Source organism: Engraulis encrasicolus, chromosome 16, assembly GCF_034702125.1.
Source record: "Engraulis encrasicolus isolate BLACKSEA-1 chromosome 16, IST_EnEncr_1.0, whole genome shotgun sequence".
In the NCBI taxonomy this organism is placed as follows: domain Eukaryota; kingdom Metazoa; phylum Chordata; class Actinopteri; order Clupeiformes; family Engraulidae; genus Engraulis; species Engraulis encrasicolus.
The window spans coordinates 45,465,680-45,470,679 of NC_085872.1; the positions used below are offsets into that span (position 1 = coordinate 45,465,680).

Genomic DNA, 5,000 nt, shown 5'->3' on the forward strand with positions numbered 1-5,000 from the left:
AATAGTTATTGAGTTGCACCACTAATAGTTCTTAGTTTGGGCACAAATGGTGTGTGTGTGTCTGTGTGTGTGTGTGTGTGTGTGTGTGTGTGTGTGTGTGTGTGTGTGTGTGTGTGTGTGTGTGTATGTGTGTGTGTATGGTGTGTGTGTGTGTATGTGCGCGTGTGTGTGTGTATGTGCGCGTGTGTGTGTGTGTGTGCGTGTGTGTGTGTGTGTGTGTGTGTGTGTGTGTGTGTGTGTGTGTGTGTGTGTGTGTGTGTGTGTGTGTGTGTCTATGTGTGTGTGTATGGTGTGTTTGTCTATTCGTGTGTGTGTGTGTATGGTGTGTGTGTGTGTGTGTGTATGTGTGTGTGTGTGTGTGTGTGTGTGTGTGTGTGTGTGTGTGTGTGTGTGTGTGTGTGTGAGTGTGCGCGTGTGTGTGTGATGACTTGAGGAGTTTCAGTTCTCCTCCAGTACTGTGAGGTTTCGCTGACAACACTTTCGCATGACTCGTGACACATGACACGGCACCGTCATCAACAGATGGAATTAGGCCACAGCATATATAATAAGCAGACTAAGAAAGCTTCTTAAAGGATAACTTCAGTCAATTTCAACATGCAGTTGTAATGCTCTCACACTACCCTCGACTTGTCAGTATGTGAGAATTTTTGTCTTTTTCCTTCAGCCTTTTCCGAGATCCTGGTCATTGTAATGGGGGCAGCGTATTGTTTAGATTGAAAAAAAAAGCATCTTGATTTATTCCCAAAAACATCCAAAAGGTTATGCAACACCAGCAGACAACTAGCAAACAGGGATCCATTTGGGATAATATTTGGAGTGGGCCTATGTTTTTTGTTTTTTTAAAAATGTAAACAAAGGCTGCTCCCATTGGAATAGCTCATATCTCGGCCTTAAAATGTGGCATCACCGGGTACTGACAAGTCAAGGGTAGCGTGAGCAGTAGAACAGCATATTGAAAATGGCTGAAGTTCTCCCTTAAATCCAAGCAATCGCAATTATTAAGGCTTTTCAAAACTTTATGTGAAGGAGAGTGCCTTGGATTGTTTGTGCATATTCAGTTTTTCCCATTGACAGTATATACTAGGTCTTTCCCCATCCATAGAGCAGCTCAGCCACACCTCAACTGACTGCAGCACCAGGAATCCCTCGTAAACCACATAAATAAAAACAGCATACATGCATACATACAGTCTCCACACGTTCACCATTTTCGACAAGACAGCAGCAGCAGCTCTTACCAGTGTGTTGAACGGTAGCCAGGTCATGGGTCAAGTGTCCCCCAGGTCATGGGTCGAGCGTCCCCCAGGTCAAGTGGCAGTTTGTAGGGTCCAGATCACAGTAGGGTCCAGGCAGTGTGAACAAAGGAGAGAAAAAACAATACACACAACGCTTACAAGTTAGACTTCTCCCAAAGACAAAACTAAACCACATTTTTTTCCAACACCTTGTAGTGGATCACTTTAAGCCAGAGATGTCAAACTCAGGCCCGGGGGCCAAATCTGGACCGCAGCCAGACAGGGGGTACATCCCAATATGTGACCTTGCCTCCTCCACTTGCCTCCTCCACTTGCTTCTCGTCATGATGACATCACTGACAACAGTATTATATTTCAATATCTTGCAAAAGCTCAATTTTAAAGTCTTTTTCTCATTTGCAATTGGGATGGTGAATGAAAAACAGTCCCTCAAAAGTTGTTGTGGCTAGGCTGACAGCAGGGAAACTTCATAGTTTTCTCCACGGAGGAGGGGCCAGGAGGCGGGACGAGGAGACAAGCACAAGTGGAGGAGGCAAGGACACATATTGGGATGCACTCAGGGTCATTTTATTTGGTTCCAGGAGATCACTTCAGGTGTCTAGTATCTGGCCCACATCAGGGCAGAAATTTTGCGAGGGCCATGAGGGCCCTCGTGCCCTCCCACTTTGGCCTTGTGTGCCCTTGAAAAAAATATCTGTTAGAAAGGCCACGGTGGCCTTGATGTCCCCTCTGATGCCCTCTCAAGTGGCCTTGCCCCTAAAATGACGAAATTCTAGGCCTGGCCCACATACTCCATTACTATATAGTAGCATGACTTGTTAGCGTTCTCCCAAAAGCAAAACTAACCCATGCTTTATGCTTCACATTTTTACAACATCATAGTGTGGATCACCTGAAGATTCAATGTATTGCAAGAAAGGGCCAGGGCATTTCAAAGTGGCTGTAGGCCTAGTCATGGACACTGCACACAACGAAATTGCATTTATGCCTCACCAACACAAAGGGGCTGCCCCTGATGGCACCCGAAAGGGAGCAGTGCGGTGGGACGGTACCATGCTCAGGGTACCTCAGTCATGGAGGAGGATGGGGGAGAGCACTGGTTAATTACTCCCCCCACCAACCTGGCGGGTCGGGAGTCAAACCGGCAACCTTTGGGCTACAAGTCTGATGTCCTAACTGCTTACCCATGACTGCCCCAACTTACAACTTACAGTTATCATCAGTACATGCCAATCTTTTTTAACCAAGGAACTGGAATTTGTTTGTTTTTTTGCGAGGCACTGGTGGAGGAAATGCACAAGGAAAATGTTGTCTGACTAAAATGACTCTCATCCTCTCCTTCTCGGATACAATTTATTGGCCGCTTTGGGGATGCCACATTGCCATAATAAATTAAATGACTTGAATAACGTGAGCAGGTGCAGCTTGGCGGACGATATTTTCTTTTTATCCAATAAATTAACCAGTTGGCTTCAGAGCAGACACTTTCTCCGGTGTTGTGCTTCAAAGCAACTACCTGCCAGAAAACGACTGACTTCATGTAGGCTACAGAGAGGGAGTCCATGAAGCTAGTAGTTTTCTGGCAAGCAGTCGCCTTTGAGCACGACACCGGAATTACATGCAGCTCCTGTGCTGTCTTATCCTGTTTTATTCTATGTGTAAATATGTGTGTTATGTCTTGTGGACAATGTCTTTATGTCTTTATGTGTGTATGCTACTTGACACCTTAATTTCCCCCTGGGATCAATAAACGATACTCTACTCTACTCTACTCTACTCTTATTCTTACTGATTGAGGCTCCTCTTTTGGAATTACGCACCGAGCGAACCTCTTCAAGAAAGACTGGAGACGCGGACACCAACCAGCTTTACACTTACCAGGATGAACTACTAAGCAGACAGACGTGGAAAATAATCTAAAAGGTGGTGATACGGGGCAATTTTTTGAGCAATGTTGTTCTTGGGCAATAGCATGATTGGCTCTTAATTATCCGACAAAATGAAAATTGGTCAAAGACGTGCTAAATGAAATTGTCATTCAGTGTAACGGATACCCTCTGCTGACTGTAACTGTAAAACACATGACTCCTTTTATTTCATTTTTTTCCCAGTGAATTCATGAAAGCCTCTCATCCATTCACTTGAAATAATTTAAAAATTATGTTTTTTTTACCATTACAGTCAGCAGAAGGTATCCGTTACACTGAATGACAATGCCATTTTGCACGTCTTTGACCCAAATGTGCCTATGTTGTCCGAGATCTCCGGACAAACGTGTTGTTGTAGATCAGCTGTCCAAATAAAATCATACAGCCTAGTGTTGCCCAGCAAATCGTTGTGAAAAAGTTGCCTGGTGTACCATCACCATAAGATGATGGGGTTCCGTGCTCAATACGTTATAAAGTCGCCTAACCAGTTTGCAATAAGCTTGTAATGACAAGTGTCCGACTGAACACAACGCACATTCCATTCCTGCTTGCTTTGCGACACTTTGAGGGAAAACAACAGAAAACGAGAAGAAAAACAACAAAACAACTTCCTGGCTTCGTCGCAAGAAGAAGGTGTAAGGAAGTCCACGTTGAGTCTAAACAAAAATTTGACCAAATTTGATATGTCGTTACTGCACTGCGCCTTTCACTAAAGCCCAAGGACTTTTGGGTTGTACTTCACCTGTAGCGCTTGTTGGCTTTCTTCTCCGCGAGTTGCAGGACGCCTCTGACAGGTATCTCACAGCAGGTTGTGTAGTTGCGTTGTAATGCTGTGTAGTGTCAATTCATTCCCTCCGTTTACAACACCCTTTGCTCCGTACTGCTTCTGGGACCGGGTGGCAGTGGCGCGAGAGAGGCAAAGTTCTCCACACGAAAAGGAATCCCCTCGCGCTTGCTTCGCGATTTCATTGAGCTGTCAAATTCTGTCAGACACAGACCAGCACGTGACGCCACGCCACAAATCCTCCTCCTCCCACTGCGGACTCTGATTGGTGGACTTTGAAATTCCAGAACTTCTGTCGCCACGCCCAGCACACCTGTCAGTAGCCTACCTGTCTACCCCATTCAATCTCTCTCTCTCTCTCTCTCTCTCTCTCTCTCTCTCTCTCTCTCTCTCTCTCTCTCTCTCTCTCTGTGTGAGTGTGTGTGTGTATGTGAGTGTGTCTGTGTGAGTGAGTGTGTCTGTGTGAGTGAGTGTGTGTGTGTGTGTGTGTGTGTGTGTGTGTGTGTGTGTGTGTGTGTGTGTGTGTGCGTGCGTGCGTGCGTGCGTGCGTGTGTGCGTGCGTGTGTGTGTGTGTCCTTATGCTTCAGCGCCCCCTGTGGCAGCCAGTACACTAGCGTGCATGACTATTTACATTATTTATTTGCATGTCCACTAACATAACGGCATACCACAACTCTATATGAATATACATCCATCATGAAAGTAAAATGAAAGCCCAACTGGGAAACTCCAACTCCCATTGTCCCTGTGACACAGCACTTCACAGCACACGAGTGCACACTGCACACTGAACGAAATTGCATTCATGCCAGGGGGCTTCCCCCAATGGCGCCCAAAAGAGAGCAGTGCGGCGGGATGGTACCATGCTCAGGGTACCTCAGTCATGGAGGAGGATGCATGGGGGAGAGCACTGGCTAATTACTCCCCACACCAACCTGGCGGGTCGGGAGTTGAACCGGCAACCTTACAGCTTACAGCCCTATCCGCTTACCCATGACTGCCCCATCATCATCATGCTATTCTTACGTT

At 46.1% G+C, this 5,000-nt stretch overlaps 1 protein-coding gene across 1 annotated transcript in view; it reads right to left on the reverse strand.

Annotated features, from left to right (window-relative positions):
* LOC134466118 (parathymosin-like) overlaps positions 1-1,346 on the reverse strand; it is a 19,657-nt gene extending 18,311 nt beyond the window's left edge. Inside the window, exon 1 of the mRNA XM_063220013.1 lies at positions 1,242-1,346. The gene's annotated coding sequence lies outside the window, so the exon portion shown is untranslated. The remainder of the gene's footprint in view (positions 1-1,241) is intronic.
* Positions 1,347-5,000: the final 3,654 nt, after the last annotated feature.